The sequence below is a fragment of the Alexandromys fortis genome, unplaced genomic scaffold, assembly GCF_014885135.2.
Source record: "Alexandromys fortis isolate MF-2015 unplaced genomic scaffold, M_Fortis_MF-2015_v1.1 scaffold_0, whole genome shotgun sequence".
NCBI lineage: Eukaryota > Metazoa > Chordata > Mammalia > Rodentia > Cricetidae > Alexandromys > Alexandromys fortis.
Window position 1 is genome coordinate 981,783 of NW_026067949.1, and position 22,247 is coordinate 1,004,029.

At 45.3% G+C, this 22,247-nt stretch overlaps 1 protein-coding gene across 1 annotated transcript in view; it reads right to left on the reverse strand.

The window, feature by feature from the left end:
• Hs3st1 (heparan sulfate-glucosamine 3-sulfotransferase 1) overlaps nucleotides 1-21,341 on the reverse strand; it is a 28,313-nt gene extending 6,972 nt beyond the window's left edge. Inside the window, exon 1 of the mRNA XM_050149852.1 lies at nucleotides 21,151-21,341. The gene's annotated coding sequence lies outside the window, so the exon portion shown is untranslated. The remainder of the gene's footprint in view (nucleotides 1-21,150) is intronic.
• Nucleotides 21,342-22,247: the final 906 nt, after the last annotated feature.

Here is a 22,247-nt window from a genome sequence, read left to right on the forward strand (position 1 = left end):
CCTCCCAGTCATGCAGAACACGAGTCTCCTGGCAGTGACTTATCTTCCTGAGATGCCCATTCCAGGGTATGTCATGATTCCTGGAACATTGTAGGGGCAGAGATCTATTTCCTCCATGAACTTGTCAAACACAGGGGCCAGTAAGGCCAATGGCTATGTTACTGAGAACAGATTTTAATTCCGCAAACAGGGAAGCATAGCAGTCTATGTGCTGAAAAGACTCCCAAAATGCAACATCTATTCTGTTTCCAAGAGAGTCAAGAAGCCAGATGTTGAAAGGGGGCTTCCTATTGCTCGGTGATTGGACAAGATCACCCAGGAGTCTAGAAAACATCTTAATTAAAAAGGAGGGACAGCTATGAAATAACCCCTCAAAAATATTTCAATTTTCTCCATAAGTCTCCTTATTACATAATTCACATTATGACTCAGACTCCAAATGTAATTAACTTTAATATGCCCTCCCGGTCCCCCTAGTCTGACTGTGAATGCATTCACATGAGAGGAAAGAAGCAGGCTAGCTCATGAGAGAAACAGTGGTGCCCATGTATCTCTGTCTTCAAGATCCTATCGTAGTCTCTCCACCTGACAGGAGAACACACAGCTGGCCCAAGAAAAGAAGTTCTCTAGAGGAAGGGACTTTGAAATTTAGCAAAAGAGATGGAAAGGAAGAGCTTGGTTGTTTGCTGAGCCACCACTCTGTGCCAGACAGTAAGCACCCAAACAAAGCTTTTCCCTGAGACCTGCGACACCGCCAGCAACAAGAGTGGTTATTCACATTTTATTTTATATGTTTAAGCAATGAAAAGGTAGTACAGAATGGTGGAAATGCAAGGAGGCTCTGGCAATCGGACATTTAGCTATAAGAACCCAAATGGGAATTCGCACAGCTAAATGATACCACGTAAGTACATCACCTAGTAAGGACTCGGTGTACCGCCCCTCTCTGCTCTACAGGAAATTATATGAAACCACAGCTGTTGGGGGGTGCTGTGTTGGGAGAGTGGGCCTGGAGACAGGAGCATCAAGATGAACATGTGAGAGAAGCCAGTTTGCCAGGAAGGGCTGGGAACGCTTCCTGACCTGGCGGAGATGAAATAAACAGAACATGTCTGAGATAAGCGGAGATTCCTGGGCATGACTGAGGCAGGTACTACTGCACAGACTGATAAGCAGTCGCGAGCCTCTTGTCTCACATCCGATTCTTTGTCCTTGGACACAGGACCTGGAAAGCTTCGGTAAGCCACCCTGAGACTTGGAGCCACACCTATACAGATCTACGAAATGGGTCTAAGCCTACGGCACATGTGGGCAATCCAGTATAAACATGCACCGCAGTGAGGGGCTAGCACACTCAACAAACAGCAGTGTTTTGCTTTTCTCCCCATAGCAGTTATGGGAGCACACTATTAATGTTCAACAGCCTGAACAAGGCCACAAAACCATGAAGCGTCAAACCTCAATGCCAGGGTCCTTCTCCAGGACCCTCACTTTGCCGTCCCCCCACACTGAACAGGAAACTTCTCTGTGGACGCAACAAGTGCAGTCCAGGCAGAGGTGGACAAAAGCGAGAGACGATGGCAGGAGGCCCTGGTTCTAATAAAGTGCTGTGCAAAAACTGCTTCATTCTGGTCTCCCATGGTGAGGGGCGATTTAATTTTCTGGAATGTACTGAAACCTGAGTAGGGACAGTTTGAGCAACAGAACTGTCATTTTGGTTTTTATGCAACTAAACTGGGCACTCGAAAGCATCAGGTTATTTGTTCATCCTGAAGAGTCAAAAATGTCTTCACTTTCATCTCTGCACAGTGATTTAAGAGTCTGCTGCCGTGGTGTCGCATTTCCATCCTTGGCAGGGCATCGTGGAAGGCAAGGAATGGGAAACAGATTCAGTCTGTGCCTGTCAGTCTGCGAAAGGACATGGGTATTTCAAGACCTCCATAAATATTTATTTTCTTGAAATTGCCTATACATGACACTCGTCAGCCAACGTTGACATTCGGCTTTGTTTGGAGTTATGATAATTGCTGTGCGGTAGGATGGACGGGGAAGGGTGCAGGATAGGAAGACCAAAGGGCAGCTCACGTAATGTTAATAAGTGTTCTCAGAGCACATTTGCTGTCTGAAGAAAACAAGTAAAAGTGGGCCCAAGTTCCCTTCAAAGTGATTCATATTCTTGGGATGCTGTCCCTCCAAGCTTTTCGAGTTCCTTGGAGTCCTCCACAATGCTGATAGGTTCCAAATCCACAAAAGGTTACCTGTATAATGAACACTGCTGGACAGGATTAAGTTGTGGGGGAGGAGGGGTGCTGTATCTTGGCAAGGACAGGAAGACAGCATGTACCCTTGCAGGATCGTGGAATCCTATCTCCCCTACAGGGTAGCTGGAAGTCAAGCAACACAACAGTGTCCTCCCCTCCAGGTACAAGATTCAACCTAAGGACCCTGAGGAGGGGTTGGAAGTGACTCCAGCTTCTTTACCCAGCAGTGCAGGCTATATCACAATCTGAAGAATTACAGCTATCCAAGCAGGAGTCTACACCCCTACCATTTGGGGTCTACTTAGAGAGGAAAATGGCACTCCAAAGGTTGGGGGAGAGGTGTGATTCTCTGCATCCCTCAATTTTCAGGGGCTCTGGCCTCCTGACCAGCCCATGGAATGGGCCTGCAACCTCCGTGCCCACGACCCCACTCAGTGTTTTAGCCCAGGGAAGGGCTGTGCTTTGTTTCCCGTTCGTTTTTCACTGGTGGACATAGCTTGCTTCAAACCCAGGATTAAGAACAATCCTGGTAAACAACAAAGAGAAAGACCAGTCTGGCCACAGAGGTGGAGCTATTCAAGGAAAACGATAACAAGAATTTGGAATTAACAGAGGATTTCCAGGCAAAACCCAGGTTTCTAGTTCAGCTCTGTAATTTAAAACCTGCAGGACAGCCCTGAAACTCCTAAGAGTTTTGACCCTGTATTTTTCTTGTAAGGATTAAATGAAATAGTACATATGGAGCACTTAGGACACTGTTTTATGACGTAGTTCATATGGCAACGCTTCAAGCCATGGTGGCTAATTTTATCCCTAAAAATGCTGCACGGTATAAATAGGATCTAGGGAGGATAATTAGTCAAATGCATTTGTTCATGAGCCAAACTGCTGTGGTGACTCAACCAGACAGAAGCTAGAGGGAGAAAGGACAGTGGCACACAGACAGCATCAGGCTCTCTGTCTGAGGACAGCACAGAGTAGGGCCTTTGTAAGAGCCCCGCCTTCCCAGACAAAGCAGAACAGCAGGTGCAAGTAACTGCAGCCCCAGAGAAGGGAAGGAGGCAGTGCTCCTTCTCAATGTGCTCCGTGTGCCGTTGTTGGGCACAGAAGGCAGCAATGACCTAAATAAATCCTTCATTACACACAGAAACACAGTGGCACAGGCAGCACACGGTGGAGCTCTGTGTAGGAGGGAGGACAGGGCCTCTTGCATTACTCTGTGGCTGAGTGGGAATAGAGACCGGCCAGAAGACTGTGCTGGAGCCGGGTGTTGTAGACTCTTCTTTGCATGGCTGTAGTCCTGATCTAGCTGAGACCCAGCCTCTGATACGTGCACTCTTAGCTGCAGGAGCCTTCCTGGGTAGGACAGAGTCATCCATCATGCCACACGTGGCAAACACTCACGAGTTCTGTGTATTTTTTTTCCAGAAATGCAAAGATAAAAGAGATATAAGAGGCACAAAGGCCATGTGCCAAGTTTAGCTGTCGTAGCTGGGGACCATTTCACAGAAGGATAAACTTACATAAGCAAAGAGCAAGAACCACAATGACATGTACAGGGGTGCTACACAGAGGAGAGTGGAATGGAATCCTCCTCCATACTTATGTACACAAACTCCTCCTTGGATCTGAGCTTTAAGCAGGGGAGACCAGAACAATTTGCAGTTGTAAACAAATGTATGTAAATCAAAGCAAAGCAAAGCAAAACAAATTCTTCCTTTTATACAAAACTCAGGAGAGGATTTGCTCATTTCTTAGGTCACTTTAAAGGAACGAACAACCGTGTCTTTTCGACATCTATACTTGAAACACTGATGCCCAATACGATTGTATTTGCAAGTCACTTCTTTGAGAAGCGATTTAGATGAGGTCATGCAGCTGGGGTCTTGATTTGAAAGGACAGGTATCCTTCTAAGTAAAGGAAATGAAATGAGTTTTTTACGTGTCCAACGCGTGTGAAAACAAGGAAGAAGGAAGCTGTCTGTAGGGCAAGAAGAAAAGCACATAAAGAAATGAGTTTCTCCAAACCTTGCTCTTGAGATCTCATGTCTGGGAGCAATAAATGCCTGCCTTTTGAGCACCTATCCCCAGCATCTGCATAGAATAGCTCCAGTAGCACAGAGTCCTCAGCGACAGAACAGCAGAACTAAGCTTTTTCTGGAAGCCTTTCTGCTGTGTAAGCACAGGACTGCCTTCTGGACCTAGGCAGGTGACATCATGTAGAAAGTCAGTTGTCTGTTAGGGGCTGTGGCAAGCAAGCTGGACACATGATCGACAGCTGGGCAGCTGCTGTCCACTCTGGCAGATGTCATTCAAGTCCAAGGACTAGAATGGTCTGATAGTCCAGTTTTTCTAGACTCGACTACAGACAGTAATGTGAGAAATATTGGTTTTTATTAATGTAATGCATGAATAATTGTTGCTAAATAAGGAAACGGTAAGAAGACAAAGATGGAGAGGACACCAAACCTGTGATTTCTGATTGGCTAAGATCTCCAGTTCTCCTGCAGGTGAGCACTCACTGTTCCCCAGTGGCTTCTGCAAGGTTTCTGTTCTTGCATAGAATTCTAAAGATACATAAACAATCTACGCTTTGTCTTTGAAGAGCTCTTTTGTGGAAGACACACAAAAAGGAAACTAGTTGCAAAGTTTCTGAGTGAACATGAAGGGAGACTCATATAAATAAGAGGCTTAGATGGTAGAGAATTGGAGAGAAGCAGGCTGTACCTAAAAAGAGGCCACAGGGGAGGTGATACCTGGGCACAATCATGTAGGTGACAGGGTTCCTTAAAAGGGCATATTCATTTTAGGTTTATTTGGAGAAGGAAACAGGGGTATGTGTGTACACCCTCTAACCTAGCATTTGCTGTGGGGCTCACATGCTGTTGGTGACTGTTGATAAAATTTCAGGAACCTGGGGACTCCACGGTGTAGAAGCCCAACAAAAGATCGAACACAACATTCTGAGTTTGACTTCCTGCAAGACCACTTCATTGGATAGATTCTATCTTGAGGGAAATTACTGGAAATTTCCGCTCAGAGATTTTTCTCTACATGTGTGCTTGGCTTATCACGGACATGAAAAAGCAAGCATTTAGGCCAGGCATGGTGACATAAACCTGGAATCCCAATGCGTAGGAAGCAAAGGCAGAACGACTCCTCTTACAATGAGATCCTCTCTCAAAAACAAAGTAAAACGAAAGCCTAGCAATTTGTACACAGGCCTCTGCACTGACAGAGGAGCTAGTTGCCGGGACACAGCCCTGCAACATTTATGTTGAATAATACAGCCTATGGGACATCCCATCTGAGCAGTGAGGTGAGCCGCAGATTGTTTGTCATTTCCATGGTGACCTCACACCTGACTTGCAGGTGCAGCAGAGAGCTGCCCAACATCCCAAGAGAGGATGATACCAAACATTGCTGGCTCAGGCACAACTCCAAACTTAAAACGAAAAAACATTTTCTGTAGAATGTATATCACTTTCTCACCAGAGTAAAGTTAAAAAGTCCTATGTTAATATCACATCTTATCTGTACTGCCTAGCACCATGAATGCACCAGAGAAAGAACAATGCCACAGACACAACTGCAGGCTGGGGAAATTCTCTGTGTATGCAAGTAGACCTGAGTTTGAATCCCTGGAACCCATGTAAAGCTCCTTGTGGTGACATGTATACCAGTGTTGCAACAGTGATATGGGAGGTGGAAATAGGAGAATCCTGAGAAGCTCAAAGGCCAGCTGATCTGGCATGAACAACTATGAACAAAAAAAGAGAAATCCTGTCTTGAATAAAGCGAAAGGTGGACCTACGCCTTAGGTGGCCCTCTGACCTTAACCTGCATGTGTGGGTATGTTTACAGCTACACACACACACACACACACACACAGATAGAGAACACATCATAGACATAGATGCATGCACACAGCACATAAACACAAATCATAGTCATAGATGTACACAGAGACATTATATGCAGGCATGTCACAGACATAGGTGCACACACATACACAGATTCTTAAAGACAGAACTATGCCCATGAAGAACTCAGGATGGAGGTTTGAATGGAAATAATCAACGTCCAGCACCCAGTAGGTAATGATTTCATAGTGACCATATCTTTTTCTGAATATAATGGAACTTTGCCCTCCCCTGCTACACACACACACACCCATATAAACACACACACACACAACTATGGTGAATTTTACTTTACGAAAGCAACAACATTTAAATGCTACTTGAGTTCAACACACCTTTGTTACATTCAGCCTTGGTGCTACAAAATTAATTACACCTTAATCTTTCTAACTCAAACTTCAATTTATCCATAATGAAATTACTGTAAACAAGGGACACCTGTTTTGTTATCTTGCTCATAGAAAAGCCATGTCATTTATCCATAATGTATTGTTGCCCTTGACATCACTCTGTTGGGGTTCTCTTATTATTTCTTACTATAACTTCAATATTTTCAAATCTAATATGATGGCATTTGTCAACAGTGATCATTATAGGCCTCATCTTTCATTCTTCCAGAATATGAATACTAAATGATTGACTTACACACTTTGTACCTTTAAAGGATTTCTTATTTTTACCCGGATAAAGCATTTGAAACATGTTGTCATCAACAGGAAAATTTCTAGAATCAGCTAGATGAATCCTGGCACTCACGATGGGAAGATTTGGGGAGTTAACAGTTTGGCTTTGAATCCCAGCTGCACAGATATTCCCCTGTGTAACCCAGATCAAATCCTGTGATCTGTGTACCTCGTCTCGTATCTGAGATGTGAAGATTGCAACAGTACTGACTTGGTACGATTGTCACGAGAACCAAAGGAAGTGTTAATACAGAAAAGGCTAAAGAGAGGGCCTGGCACAGAGAAAAACCTCATGAAATGTCAGCCATTGTCACTCTCTGACTTCTGTCTTCCACTGTAGTTGATAAAGGCTCTATTCAGGTAGTCTAAGTAACTAACCTAGATAATCTCAGCCACACACAACAGGTCTCCACAAAAGCTCCCTTGCTTGAAAGGGCCATTGCAAGGGAATGGATTTCTGTTATACTACAGTCAGGAGCTAGGATCCAGTCCAGCAGTGTGCTCTGACTTCTTTGTGACCTTGTGCAAGATTTGGGGATATTCTAGAGCTCATTTGAACAGGGAAATAATTAGGACACAGGTTCTAACTATTTAACACACACCTCAAAAGGGAAATATTCAGAAATTAAGACATATTTATGTGCCTTAATAACTCCAGATTCCAAACAGGATGATTCCTGCTCAGTTAGCCATAAAGCCTTATCACTTACCGGACCATCAGTCTGACAGGCACAGGTTAAAGGTAGCAGCACATACCAAATTTCCATGCTGCTTAGATGTTCTTGATGAGGGGAAATAAGGGAATGACACCATTTTAAATAAGTAAATCTATTGTCTTAAGATCCTGGCTAACACTTATTCAATGAATTTTAATTGACCCAAAGATCTGGTTTAGAGTAGACCAAACAGACTAAACAACAGTCTATAAAAGATGCCTAATTATTACAAGAACAAAGTAAGACATGATGGCAGGAGATTATTACTGTCATGGATCTGTTGAGGTTTGACTGTCCCTCCCTAAGAGCCCGTTGTACCAGGAAACTATGCACAGTGAAACAATCACTTTCACAAGGAGAGGTAAAAGAATGGAGTTGATGCGAATTCAGCAACTGGAAGAAGTTTGCAGTCTGCTTCTTGGAGATGATACTGAAGACCACTGGCGGGTCTAATGAGAGTAAGAACAAAGGTCAATGCATTTGAGTGACATACAGGCTCCAGCATGGGGATAGGGAAACGTAAACATATAGTGATGTGCTTGAGTGACATCAAATTTAAGTTCTGGCTCAGGTCTGTCTCCCTGAAGGCTCCACTTCTCCTTCAGACCCTCAGTTTTCTGTCCAAAGAGTGAGAAACGGCACCCTACTGTCCTACTTGGGTGGATATAAGAATTAAATGAACTATTATAAAAATCATGCTAACTTTCTTGAAACAAGGTATATTTTCAGTAAATAGGAACTCTGTGATATGTGACCTTGGATAACCTGGTGATACTTGAAGAGAGAAAAAAAATCAAAAGATAATAATGACAAGAATTTGGGTTTTTAAGGAGCTAGTTTTTTATCTCCTTAAATAATTTTCCTAAGTATAGGAGGGAATTGAAACATTTCAAACACACTTTTGAAAAAAAAAAAGAGTTTTTTTTCCTCAAAACACAAAAATATTTCATATTGTTAGCTACAAAGGAAACAATAACAGAAAAAAGGGGGCAGACTTTAGAACACAACTGTTCCTAGCCTGGTGTTCATGAAGGACACCTATTAGGAGACAATTAGTCATTACTGAAAACTTTAAAAACTACCCACGTAAGGAAAGAAAGTAAGTGATGATAATTTCACACACAGATCTGCTTGAGCCAACCAAGTCCAGCCCTAGTGAGCATGCAACCAAGTTCCCACATGTGGCCTGACGTCAGCCTAAGGACCCTTCCGCAGCTTCCTTTGGAATACGTGTGATGAAGTTGAGACTGAGGACTGGGATCAGTACAAGCAGGCTCAACCTGCAAGACTAAAAAAGTAATGGTGTCCTGGGAGTAGAATCCTTTGAGCCCTGAGAGAGCTGCTTCACAGACAGGCACTGGGAAGTGAGCCCAGCCAAAGACAGAGCACTGGGAGCAATGGCCTTGACCATACAATGGACATCTGCACAGGCTGAGTTAAGGTAGTTAGGAGACAAAGGGCAGCTGTGCATCTGAACTCAGGAAGTCTAAACTAGCACATGTGATTGCCCTCAATGCTGGTGTTTCTATTTATAATAAATGAGCTTTGAATTTGTAATAACAGTACTTTCACTTCCCAACTTCAGGGACCACATCCCTCTGTTGAACCTTGGTCAACAAATCCGTCTACATACATTTCCTTCTCGAGGGCATTGTTGCACCTGGACTCAGTGCAAGGCATCAAGAAGCATGCGGAGTTGTTTGTCCTGTTGTCTGGGACCCAGGTCCTCAGGGATATCGCCAAGTCAACAGTGGTCATAACCACGTCACCTAAAAAAGTAGTGCTGTCTCAGCACAGGAGAGGTATCCATACTCATTCAAGGTGCTTAAGCTTGAGATGAGTGCCTACTTCTCAGCATTTCCTCCATGAATTGCTTGTCTTGTGCAGGCTGGTGACAGGCCTCTGCACACTCAAACCTTTCAGGGATCCTGAAGAGAGCAGCCACTGTTTCAAGCAAAGCCCATCATCAGCTTAAAGGGAAAGTGAACACACCCCAACGCAGCAAACACAAAATGGCTCCTAAATTTGCAGGCCAGGTGACGTATCCATTGGTCTTCCGTCACCCGAGAAGTTAAGTATAGAACCACTATCTACCTAGAAAAGAGATCTGTGCTTTTCTTCACAAAGGAAGTAATTTGCCATGCATCAGAAGATCACCCAGAGAGACCATAAAGAAGGACCCGGTGTGAACTTGATAAGAAGAAGACACAGTCTCCAGACAGGAAGCAGTGTGCACCAAATGTGGGGATACTCATATCACTGAAATCCCAGAGCCTCCGCCATCACATTCCAGACAGGAAAGTGGTGAAGGATTTTACAGTGCCCAACTTGGAAGCCCATTAATACTTTCACTTTTTAAAAGCAAAACAGATTGAGAAGAGAGGGCTTTTACACACCTACTATATGCATTAAATGCTCTGACTAATTAAATGGACTGTCATTAAAATCACCATTAAATGCATCATTGCACTTAATCTTGAGGACTTAAAAAGAGGGTGGCAGGGTCTCTTGTGTTTTCATTCAACAGTTATTATGTGTCAACAACAATCTGCTGGGCTTTGGGAGATGTAGACAAATGCCCCAAATTCTATAACTTCATCTCTTGCAATAGACTTAATATTAAATAAATGGGCAAACTGTGTAATTGAAATTATGAGTGAATACCTAAGGAAGAGAGAGATAATTTACTTTTTTAAGGTGGCCTCTGCACTGAAACCTTATGTTGTGGGACGAGATCGCTTCTACGTCCAAGAGTCCAACCCAACAGCTCCTGTGATTCCCCTTTGCACGGGGGGGGGGGGGGGGGGGGGGGGGAGGTTTCTGCTCACCTCTGAGTTTTGCGAATATGACTCAGGACGTCAGGAGAGACGGACAGGGAGAAATGGTGCAGACTGCAAACGATTGCAGATGTTATGGAGCCAGAGGAGAAAAAGAGAGGAAAGCAGAAGAATAAAAGATCTGTATTTCAGCTGAACATAGCAATAAAAAAGAAGTTATGAGCCTCAGCCTGATCAATCACTGACTGCTGTGTACAAACACAGCTGTAATAGTTGCTCAAAGTAAGTGGGATCGATTCAGGGTCGTCATAGTCAATTAATTTTCTGCTTTCATCGTTGCAAATGCCTCTGTGCCTCAGTTTCCTATTATATTTACACACATACACACACACACACACACACCTATTTACCTTTGGGCTAATTTCTGGCTGCTAGGAACTATTGGGAAAATCTAGAGTTTTTTTTTTTTTAAAGTTTCTCTTTCTGTTTAAAGGGAAAAAGTGGTTCCCCCAACTTAATCTCTTCTTGTTTTAGAGCCAAGTGATGAGATCACCTGTGTGAGGGAAACTATTCCCCTTCACCACCGTGGAGTGGGGCACCAGTACACAGAAAGGGGCAATTCTCAAGATGGTACTCTTCATCTGATTTTCAGCAAAATCTGTCTCTCCAGCAAGAGAAACTAATAATAAGCATTAGATGCCACCATGTTGATACCGGCTATGTGCCAGGCTTCCTAATGGATGCTCTACATACATTACAAATAAGATTCCTCGTCAAATAGAAAGACATTTTACAGATAAGACAATGAAGGTTTTTAAATGCAAAGTCACTTCCCAAATGTGAAATACAATGGAAAAACACTTCTTAGGAAATATTCTCAGGGATATTCTCTTGTGCCCAGAGTCACTATGAACGTCAAACGGCTCTGGGGACAGAGCTCTAGCTAGCTCTGTGTGGTCTTACTCTTCAGTGAGTTGATAAAGGATGACTCTATTGGCCCCATGAAGCGATCATTCACACAGGGTGTGCAGGAGCTGAGAGTAGCACCGGGAGGGAGAATTCTCCCTGAAGACCCATTCCCACAGAGCACAGAGCAGACAGAATGCCACTCTGAAATGCTCTCCAAGAGTTAATTGAAACAATGCAAATGTAAAGCCCAGGCAAAGAGGAGCCTCACCTCCTCAGAGGTCCATGGGGGCACAGTGGCCAGTTCCTCCACAAGGTGGCACTAGGCACTCTTGTCTTTTCATCTGCAATTTCACACTGCACAAGGATCCCGGCTTCTCCCCAGCTTGACAGTTAAAGCTTTCTATTCCTTTCCCTCCGTGTCAACAGCATTACCTTGGGAACCTGTGCTGTGGGACACTGAACGGAGGTGGCGTTAACCCGAGTGCCTGCATGAAGATGCAAGCAGAGCCTGCTGAGGACAGGCTGGTCACATATTACTGGATCCCCCGTCCCTAAATGCAGGTTGTTTGCTGCTCATGGGCTATCTGTTGTCTCGCCTTCTCTTTTCTCCCTCTATCCTCTGCTTCTTTCTCTCTCCATTTTTTTTTCTCAGTACCCGGTGCAGATATGAGCCCCTCGCATTCAGAGCTGTTCACCCCAAAGAGGAGATACATTTATGTGTATAAACACGACTTTTTAGAAGGAATCTTGGCACTGTCAATTTAAGCAATGGTATTCAGTTCCCACTAGTACCCATTACCACTTCTGCCATGTTCTTTGGTTTTGTTCTCTTTTGTTTTTAAAATCAGGTTTACAGTATCAGGCATGGGTTCTCTGTGGTGGGGCAGGTCTCAAATCCAACCAGAGAACACATGATGACACACATTACAGGAGCACCACTGTCACACAAGTAGCTCCATCTTGCCTGGCAGCTGGTTTCACAGATTCACAACTGTGTAGGACCCATTGATTGACATCTCCTCCCAAGTCCCCAGCAGTCTGTAAGGCACCTTCTGGGACTTTGAACACTAGCCCGCAGATAGGGTGTTTCCACTTCCATTCCAGTTTGCTTCTTCTGTGTTATGCATCCAAGGCAATGTAGTATCTTTAGCAACACTGTCTTACCATCTAGTTCTGGCCGACAACCAAGAAAATGATAACAGCTTGTACTTTTTGGGAACTCCCTGACCAACAACTCATAAGGAAGTATCTCATCTCTGGCTTGAGTTTTTATTTTAATAACCCATGGCTTCTAGGGGCAACGTTTCCCAGCCAGTCTGGGCATTTCCCTTCAAATAGCTTATTAAAAAATAAATTATATATTTTAATTTGGTTACAAGATAGTAGGTTTCCATACAGTTTTTTTAAAATACCCTTTCAATTGCTTAACCCTCTTCCCTCCTGCCTTGTCTCTCCTATCCTCCCACCCATTTTTGTTTAAATCTTCCCTATATCCCCTCACCCCCACTCTATCTTCACGGTGCTTGTGTTCTACTATTCCCCCCCCCCCGTACCATAACCCTCCCCATGGCCTCTTTCTTGTTTCCTGGCTTCTACAGGTTCTGCAAGCAAAACACATAAATTAGAGATTCTAATACTAGGTCTATAGAGATGGCCTTGGAAGCATGTTTACATTTAATAAGGGCCTGACTTAGTGGACCAGTACTGCTCTGGTTGACGTTCCTTCTTTACAGAGACTGCTGAGAAAGATATGGCTCATGATACCATGGCCATAAAGAGAGAATGTGTGTCTGAGTTACTAAATACATACCAGGTTCTGGTTGCCTCTTTTTAGAAGGTAAATAAGGTCACCTAGGCTAGGTTGTTCCTTGCTTAGCTCACCAGGGAAAACATTTCTCTTTCATCTTGGACTGTTCCCCTAGGCTAAACCATTTCACCTTTGAGATGGCAGTGTAACCCTTTCCTTAGCTTCATATGATGCAGAGTTTTCAAAAAATAATTTTTTATAAGACTCAGGAACCTAGTAAGACTTCGTAAGATATAGGATCGAAGGCACACTTGACCACAGTTAGACCCCAGGACTCAGGGATACTAAGCACACACCCTACTGCTGACATATACTCTCAGACCACAGTAAATGAATCCTTAAGTGTCTGGGCCATACCTCAACTGTTCTTTATTATTTATCTAAAATTCAAATTTATTTGGCAGTCTTACATTTCCATCTGCAAAGTCTATCAGCTTTATACAAGGCGACTTTCTGAGCATGGCACCAGACACTTTGATGTCCTTATGTCTTTGGGATAATGTTGAGACAACTAAGGTCCTGAAAAGTCGCCCATTACTGAAAGCCAACACAAGAGCATATTGCCAGCAAAACCAAAGTAGTTCCAAAATAAAGCCTCAGTCCCAATCTTCCCTGACAGCCAGTCCCTCCCTCCTCCCTAGTCTGGAGAGGGTCTGTTGAGAAGCAGTGGGAGTCAAGGGCAAACCCGTTTTCTATAGGAGACTCCCAGCTTATTCTGCTTCTTGCCTCTGAAGTCGTTATTTTTTTCTGAGCACAGCAAGGCGAGCGTGCCTTTTCATTTCAGCTTCATCTGCAATCACCTTTCTCTCACTGTATTCTAACTGCTGATATAGGAGTTTGATTGACTCTCCTAAATGAAAGAATGAAGACATTTACATAAAACAACCTACTGCAGGGCTTACATGCACTGAATCTGCAGGAATTCCAGGGGAAAGGCGACAGGACGCAAAGTGCTGAAGTGGAACTTCTCGACGGATGAAAGGAGACGTGAACAGTTTTCAGGCTAAGCGCCTTCCTTCCCTTATGGAGTGCAGGTTACTCATTCCGTCCTCCGGGGTATGGATAGACTCAAGCTATCTGCTCTGCACAGGTAGAGGATTCTGGAGGCGGGTCCAGCACCGGGTCAGCTTCATGCAGGGAATGGGGGGAAAGTGACTCATTTCGAGGTCTCAGTTTCCTTAAATGTAAATCAAGGAAGCTGAGCTCTTACCTCCACTTTTGCAGGGCCGAGAGGGGAGAGAAAGGAGACAGCTGGTATTATCACCAGCTGCCAAAGCAAGGGCTTTTCATCATTACATTCTTTAGGAGTCAGGGGGTTTGAATGACTATGATGGACTCAGCAATGGGCTCCTGCTGAAGGATCAGTTACTCAGATGAATTTATACAGTGGAGACCTTAAAACAATTTGTTGGGTTCTCAATAATTAGATCCGTACCAATTTTTGACATGCTTGATTATTTTTCTTTCTTTCTTGTTTTTGGTTTTTCAAGACAGGGTTTCTCTGTAGCTTTGGTGCCTGTCCTGGAACTAGCTCTTGTAGACCAGGCTGGCCTCAAACTCACAGAGATCCGCCTGTGTTTGCCTCCCGAGTGCTGGGATGAAAGACGTGCGCCACCACCGCCCAGCTTATTTCTTTCTTTTCTCTCTAATACTGTTCTTTTTTTTTTTCTTAAATATTCCTTCCCCCAAGAAATCCTCTGTCATTTCCCCAAATGAAGACTCTCGGGGTTCTCTTTTGAGCCAGTACTTGAGAGCAGACAGGGTGGCATTCTAGAAACTGAAGCAAACATACACCTCCAGGTCTCTGCTCTCACGGAGCGTATCTCCTTGTGGGGGAGTGCGACATAGTAAGCAAGTGAGTCAGTCAAGTAGCAGGATAGCTATAGCTAAGCACGTCCAAGAGCTACACAATGGTCTAAGACAGTACCGGTGTGAACAAAGGGGGCGGTGACGATAGAGGCTTATCTGAGATGAGGCCACTGAAGACGGCTCACATTCCGCACCTTTTATGCACAACCTTGCTAAGTCATATGACTGTTCACTAAGCTCTAAGTTCATCAGGAACCTAAAGTATTCCTTCATCTCCTGGACAACTGCCTATCAGCAAAGGTCAGGCAGATTTGGAAGATGGAACGTCAGAATCTCCGAGAATGCAAGCACACTTCATACTCAGATAAAAAAGAAAAAAAAAATGTAAAGAGTTGGTTCCTGAAAGACAAAGTGAATTTCTATAGTAATATTGTTTTTATAAAGTCAGTACCAGACAAGGAAATCAATACTCCAAAGAAATCTTCACTAATGATGGAATCCAGGCATGGAAAGCACACATGTAAAAACTATTTCTGGCACATATGCAAATTCACTGTTCGACTCAAAAGGCGCTGAGCACCAGTGACCCGAGCACGGACTGTCCACAAGCACATTTTCTCCACTCCCCTCCATTGCTCCGGTGACCTAACCCCAGTGATTCTGTACTGATGTCTTCCCTGTTAGTCTGTTGCTTGATTTGGTGATGCAGCATCACATCTAACGCCGTGGTAACAGAAGGATGCTAAAAGAACATGACCACTCATCACTTTAAAAACACTAGATATCCAGAGGAATACCAGAGATGAATTTGAAAAATTGCAAAATGCAATCAAGTCTCCATATTTCCATACTGAAAACTGTTTTGTACCAGATAGTGAAACTTGCTAGTGACTATACTGAGCTAGAGCCTAGACTACCTACCTATGGAAGGCCTCCCAATTTAACAGGTACCTGGCATTTTGTATCTCACTTTCCTTAGTGTATCCCAATCTAAGTAGGAGAGAGTTTCATTAATTCTCTCCCTTCGCCTCCTCCTCCAGGAGATGTGCGCAGGGGTGAAGGTTTCCATCTGTTTTATTCCCTGCTGTGTTACTGGTAGGAAGAACAGTGAGTGTTGCCTGGCTGGAACTCAGCAAATGACTTGAAGGTGTAAATGGGATTTTGAAACTGCTTACTGAGACAAGGACCACAGGCATCCCCAAAGGACTGAAGCAGATGCTCCATCCTCCACGTGGAAGGAAGTGATTACAGCCATCTATTCCCCTTCCCCCACACTCCTGTTTTTATTGTACAGGTAAGATCTTCAGCGTCACATTCCAACCCAAATTCCAGTCTATCCCAGGCACCGGTCTGAGGAGCAAAAAAAAAAAAAAAAAAAAAAAAAAAAAAAAAAAAAAAAAAAAAAAAAAACCTCTTTTGGGCATACAGGTACTAGAACTTGATGTCAGTAAATTTTACGTAAAACTACGAACCTGCAATTTATCTTAAACAGAAAAAAAAAAAAACCTGGTACCTGGCAAGGTTAGGCCACAGGTTTCACTGGCCATAAAGTTGGATTTGAGCTCTGAGCTCCAGGCCTTTGCTTCCTTCTACCCAGGCCGCTCCTTATCAGGCAACTGAAGGCACTGCCATTTGCGACCCCTGCTGGAAAGTTACCAAAAAGCAGCCAGCATGCTGGAGAAAAAAATTAGAAAAAAAAAAAAAAAAAGTCCTTTGGGATCTATTTCTGTTATGTTTAAGGCATTCCTTGGAAGAATAATGTATTCATTTTTCCTAGTCCTCTCCTGGTAGCACATAACTATTGACAAACTATGGCCCAGTAAATATTATTCTAACGGCCTGCGAAAGCTATGGACTTAATTCCCTGTGGGTGGAGGGAGCTGAGAAGGCTTCAAGCCAGAAGCAGTCCTGAAGATGGATCGTGGAGGCTGCGTGCATCAGCCGCTTACAATGCGGCTTGACTCAGACACAAAAAGGAATTTGCTTGAAGACTATGTGTTGCCTCTAGGAACTAATGAGATGCTGAAAATCCGGGATTGGAAAATGAGAAGGAATGAAGGGAACCAGACTCCAGGGATCATGTCAAGATGGTGCCCCAGGAATGGTTCCGTTGGGAGCACATCTTGAGATGTGGATGCTGCTGCTGCTGACGCCAGCCACTCGATCCATGACCCAAGTGGGTGATAAACACCCAGCAGTTCCTGTGTCCTTAAACTGCTCCCTCCAGACTCCAATCCCCTGGTGAGATCATTTAACTGAACGTGCATTCAGGGTTGCAAGGTGCAAACTAGGGAAAGAAATCCCACCTTCCACTAGGAGCATCTCTCTGAAGCAAGACGTGTTTAGAGAATATTGTATCTGGTTGCTGGATACCTTCCAGTCATGTAGCAGGACTTGGAGTGGTGATGGAGGGAGAGGCCCCCAAAGCAGTACTGAAGATTGTAATGAGAACACATAGATCTGCACTCCAATCTGGAATCCTCTGTACCTTTAGAGAACTGACAACATTTCCTAATCTGCAGATTCTCAATTGTTAAAATAGAAGTGATGCCATCTGCTCTCCCGAATAGCTGCGCAGATTCCGCTCAATCATTCATTCACTTTCCCAAACACATTTAGGGACTGCCTATTAAGTGCTTGATATGGAACTAGGCTCTGGGGACACATTTTGGGAAGAAAGAAAAGAGAAGAAAAAAGAAAAGCAAGCACTCTGTGCAGATGACCAAGTTAGACAAGGGAGCCCCACAAAATTGGTCATGCTTTGCTCTGCCTGAACTGAGTCGTTGCTCTTTAACTTTTCTGGTTTTGATTAAACGATTTTAAGTTACTCCCTCTAAATATATCTCCTAAAGATCCATATACGTACTGAACTTAAAAGCAAAACTTCAGTAAAAGGGCAAGGGATGTAGGTCAGTTAGTACAGTACTTGCATAGCACACTGGTTTGAATTACAGCACCACCATAATTGGGTGCTATACTTCATATCAATAACCCCAGTACTTGGAGTTGGGTACAGGAGGACCAGATGATGTCCAAGGTCATCTTTAGCTACACAGCAAATTTGAGGTCAGCCTAGGATATGACTTTCACAAAAAAAAGAAAAATAACTCTAAAACTGAACATTGATCCTGAAAATTAAAATTATATTTCTTAGTAACAGTGGCACTCAGTGCTGATGTAATTCGTGTAAAGCACACATAAGCCAACACTTATTTAAATCTGCCCTCGTTTAATGTTTAGTGAGTGTGATGAGCTCAGGTATACCCCAATCACAATTAACATGAACATTAATTAGATATGAAATAAAAATGCCAGCATCGTAAATTAGATAAACAAAATTTCACAAGTGTTATAGTCGGTGAAGTGTCTTTTATGTGTATTTTATTACTTCCTCTTCATCATTTTCCAGTCACTAATCTGCAGGAAGGGCTTTGAGGCTTAGAGAGAGAACACTGTAGGCCTAAGGTCATGGGGCCAGAAGTGGGCGTTACCCCAGCCTGCTTTCTCTTTCCAGAAAGGCAGTCTAGACAGAAAGCCGAAGGCCTTGTGCCCAGGTTCGGGACTACAGAACAGCAGTGTTGCTCTTTTCTAGCCGCAGCTGCAAAGTCCCCACCTTCTGCCATACCTAGGAAGCCAGTAAGTACACTTGTCCCAGAGCAGCCGGGAAAGTGCCACACTTCCCAGCTGGGACCCTGGAGCTGCTGTCTAGATACTTGGGACACACACAGGTTAAAGCATCCACATGTTCGACTGTCCCTGCCTCTAAATCTAATGACTTGGGGGAGAACCTGTCTCAGTCCTGCTGGTTGCTGTGTGCCATCAAGGGCGTGTGCTTAGTCTCAGAAAGGCCGAGCGCTAAGTTAAGCAGCACCTACCCATTCTCGGGTGCTTTCAAATCGCTACTGAATTTTAACTTAAGACAGGAAAAGTTCCCAGGACGCTTTTTCCTTCAGAGAGTCCCTGGGATTTTTCAAGGCAGAGAATTTCTTATAAGGATGAAAACACAAGTCTCAGCTATATAAAGGAGTTTGAGAGAGGCAAAGCTCATTGTGTTTAACAAGGTGTAGGAAGACGATAATCTGCTGCAGGGATAAAGCCTCTGCTCCCACGCCAGCAGCAAGGGTCTTCAATGGGTCCAAAAATCCCCTTTGCAAGACCAAGGCGTCACTTTCTCACCAGCTTCCCGGCTCAAAACTTCTCATCTTAAAGATGTGCTGCATTGCAATGCGCAGCAGCTTGGCATAGGATGTGAAGCCCAGAAGCAGAGCCCAGCTCCGCTCACTAAGACATCTCTGGCTGCTGGCTAATTAACTGCAGAGACTTAAGAGTGCTTAGTCAGGAAGCTGTCCATCCCTGTCGAACAAGAGTTAGATGGGTAACTGACACCAAGGAAGCTCTTTGAAAAGTTCCCCTCATACCTGGCGGTGGAGGAGGGTGGTGCTGGGCAGAGGGTTACCTTACATAACACAGCGGTCCATTTCAACGTTATTTTTCCCAGTTCTGTGAGTGGAAAAAATCTAGGCATGCTGGAAATAAAGAACAGCATGGCGATTTGAAGCTTAAGCACTCATCTGGAATTTTGGAAGGCCCGGCTAATTCGACCTGTACTCACTTTGGCTGGGGAAGTAGAAGGCAAGACTAATTCCCAGTGTCAAAAGGAATTCGTGCTTTAGAAATGCAGGGCTTGGGGGTGTGGAAGTTGAGCTATCTCTATCTTCTCTTATTAAAAACTAAAGTTAAATATAGAATACCTGCAATTAACTCCTGGGTGGAAGCCGATAATTGAATTTCAACAAATACAATGAGATTGGAGAGCAAAACTGAGACCACAGGATTTTGTTCTCACTCCAGCCCCTGATCAAATAGCCAAGGCTGGGGCACATGGGGACCGGGCTGGAGACCTGCTCCCCAGGGGTGAGAGCGGGGTTCTAGGGACTGGGTCAGCCTTGGGTGTCAGTGGAGCTTTCCTGAGAAAGGTGAACTCAGACTGAAGCAGCCATACACTCTCCTTCTCTCTGTCAACTCTCTCCTCTCCTCACCCCAGTTCCTGGCTAGCAAGAGACTGCTTCTGGGAGTGCAGCCTCCAGAAGGTGGATCCAGAGTTGTCTCCTTGGGATCCCCCTCAGAGCATCTTAGCATAGTTATGGATAAAAATAGCCCAGGATAACATAACGCGGAGGGAAGAGGAGGAGTAAGTCTCGCGCAAGGCAAGGCAAGGCAAGGATACCACAGCTTCTGCATAGTGGGGGTTAGAGAGAAAGGGTTGCTACTCCTTTTCCGGAGGAGAGCCCTGCGTGTGCAAATAAGATCGGGTGGCCCCTTAGCTTAGGTTGTGCCATACTTGATTTGAAGCACCCACAAATAATTGCTGAGTCTGGCACAACCCACCAATCCCTGGCCCGCATCTGGCTTCTGCGGTGGTTCTGAGAGCTGGTCGTCCAGTTCCAGGAAAGGCAGGTTCCAGAAGCGGAAGCAGCGAAGTCCACTGCTGCAAATACGGGGTGTTTGGGGTGGGGGGCGCACCTGAAGAGGTCGGGTTATGAGTAAGCCCTGCTAATTCTAAATACAGGCTCCCCTGGTTTGTATCCCGACGTCCATTAACATGCATGCCCCAATCCACCTCTTCTATCGGAGGTACCCGGAATAGAAACCAGGTGGGAAAAGAGTAAAAAGTAATATGAAAATTCAAGAGCCGTTTAACTGGCTTTCTTAATACTTACGGTCCTGCCTGCCGCCTGCCTCTTGGAGTACCCTGGAAGGTTCTCTGTCTCCCCATTACAGCTAAGGAACGCAAAGGCGCAGCAGACCAAGGCTTTCGCATCCCAGCTGCCCCATCCCAGAGTGACTCCAGTCAGCTGTCCCCACTGCCCAGTTCTCCGCCCCAAGTGGTACCCAGGCTAGCCAAGCGCAGTGCTCCAGCTGCACTTGCACAGGGTCCTAGAGAGAATCCACGGCGCCAAGCAGCGGGCAGCGACTACCCTCCTGTGTCAGGTAGGGACACAAGTGAAGTCTTTTGAGAGTCAGAAACTCCGGTCCCTTATAATCCATCTCGTGAATTCTAGAGATGAGGTTCTAGGACAGGAGTCAGGAGGATTGGAAAACCCCGAGTCTTCCTTCCGTGTACTCTCCACTCTGTTTGAGCCTCTGCTTGCTCACCTTAGGCTTTGGACTTGCCCTAAGTCGGGACACCAGAAGAAGGTGCCTAGGCAACCCTCACCAGCCACTCCCCAGTCTGACACCTTTACCCCTGGAGCGTAGCGCTCACCTGAGTCGGGTACCCGTCCAGCCGGTCAGGCGCCCTCAATCGTCTCTCCGGTCGGGCCATGGACAGCACTGCCTCCGAACACCTGAGCTCCTCGGAGCAAATCCCCAGTCACCTCGGGGCAGGCGAGCGGGGACACAGTCACTCACCGAGCGAGACCCGGCGGTGGAGGCAGCTCGTGGCTGCAGCGCGCAGAGGACCTTGCACACAGGCGTTTTGGTGCCGGATCCGAGAATGGGAGGAGCAGGAGGAGGAGCAGAAGCCAGAGGAGGGGACATTGGAGGCCGACTCTCCGGGAGAAGGCAGAGGGCAGAAGAGGATCGCGAGCGCCCACTGCTGCCGCGCTGGCTCCTGTGCTGCCCCGAGTACCGCCTCCCAGTGCGTCCCTGAGAGCCTACTTCCAGCGACCAAGCTTAACACCCGGTTTCTGACCTTCTGGGTCCCGAAAGAATAGTCAGCGCTGCTCACCCAGTTAGAAGACACCTCCTAAATTTCAGTCTAAGGGGAGAGACCAGCACAGCCTAGTGGGTGGGGCGTGTGGCTTGGGTGACTTCATCAACCTTACAAACCCTGGACTCCCAGTGCGCTCTGTCCCCCGCTAGGTCTCAACGGGGGTCATACGTTCGTGTTAACCTTTCGCAAACTGTGCGTGGTCCCCAAGACTCTTGCAGTACCCACGTGTGTTTGCATGAGCGTTTCCTACCGGCAGGTGACCCGCCTTAGGCTCCTGTGCTCGGTACGCAGTCCCGGAGGCCTCCGGAGCCCTTCGCCCCATCTTGCGCTGCAGCGGGGACAAGAGCCGCTTGAAGAGCTAGCTCCAGAGGGTACAGTGTCGCCATCAAATACCCTCTCTCTCCTTCGGTTTCTCCTCAAAGAGAATTGGAACTTAACTAGGCTAGCGCGGAGGATTCAGCTCTCCTTTAGCAAAAGTAACTAGGTTGGCAAATTTCACCTCTGAAACTAATCAAGGACTTCCTGCGTTCTGAAGCTGCGAGGTTTTGTGTGAAAGCCAGCCTTCATATTGTGACTCAACTTAAGAACTGGAGGGCAGGGGAGCTGGAATCTCCTTGGAGACATGGAGCTGCTTCAGCATAAGCAAG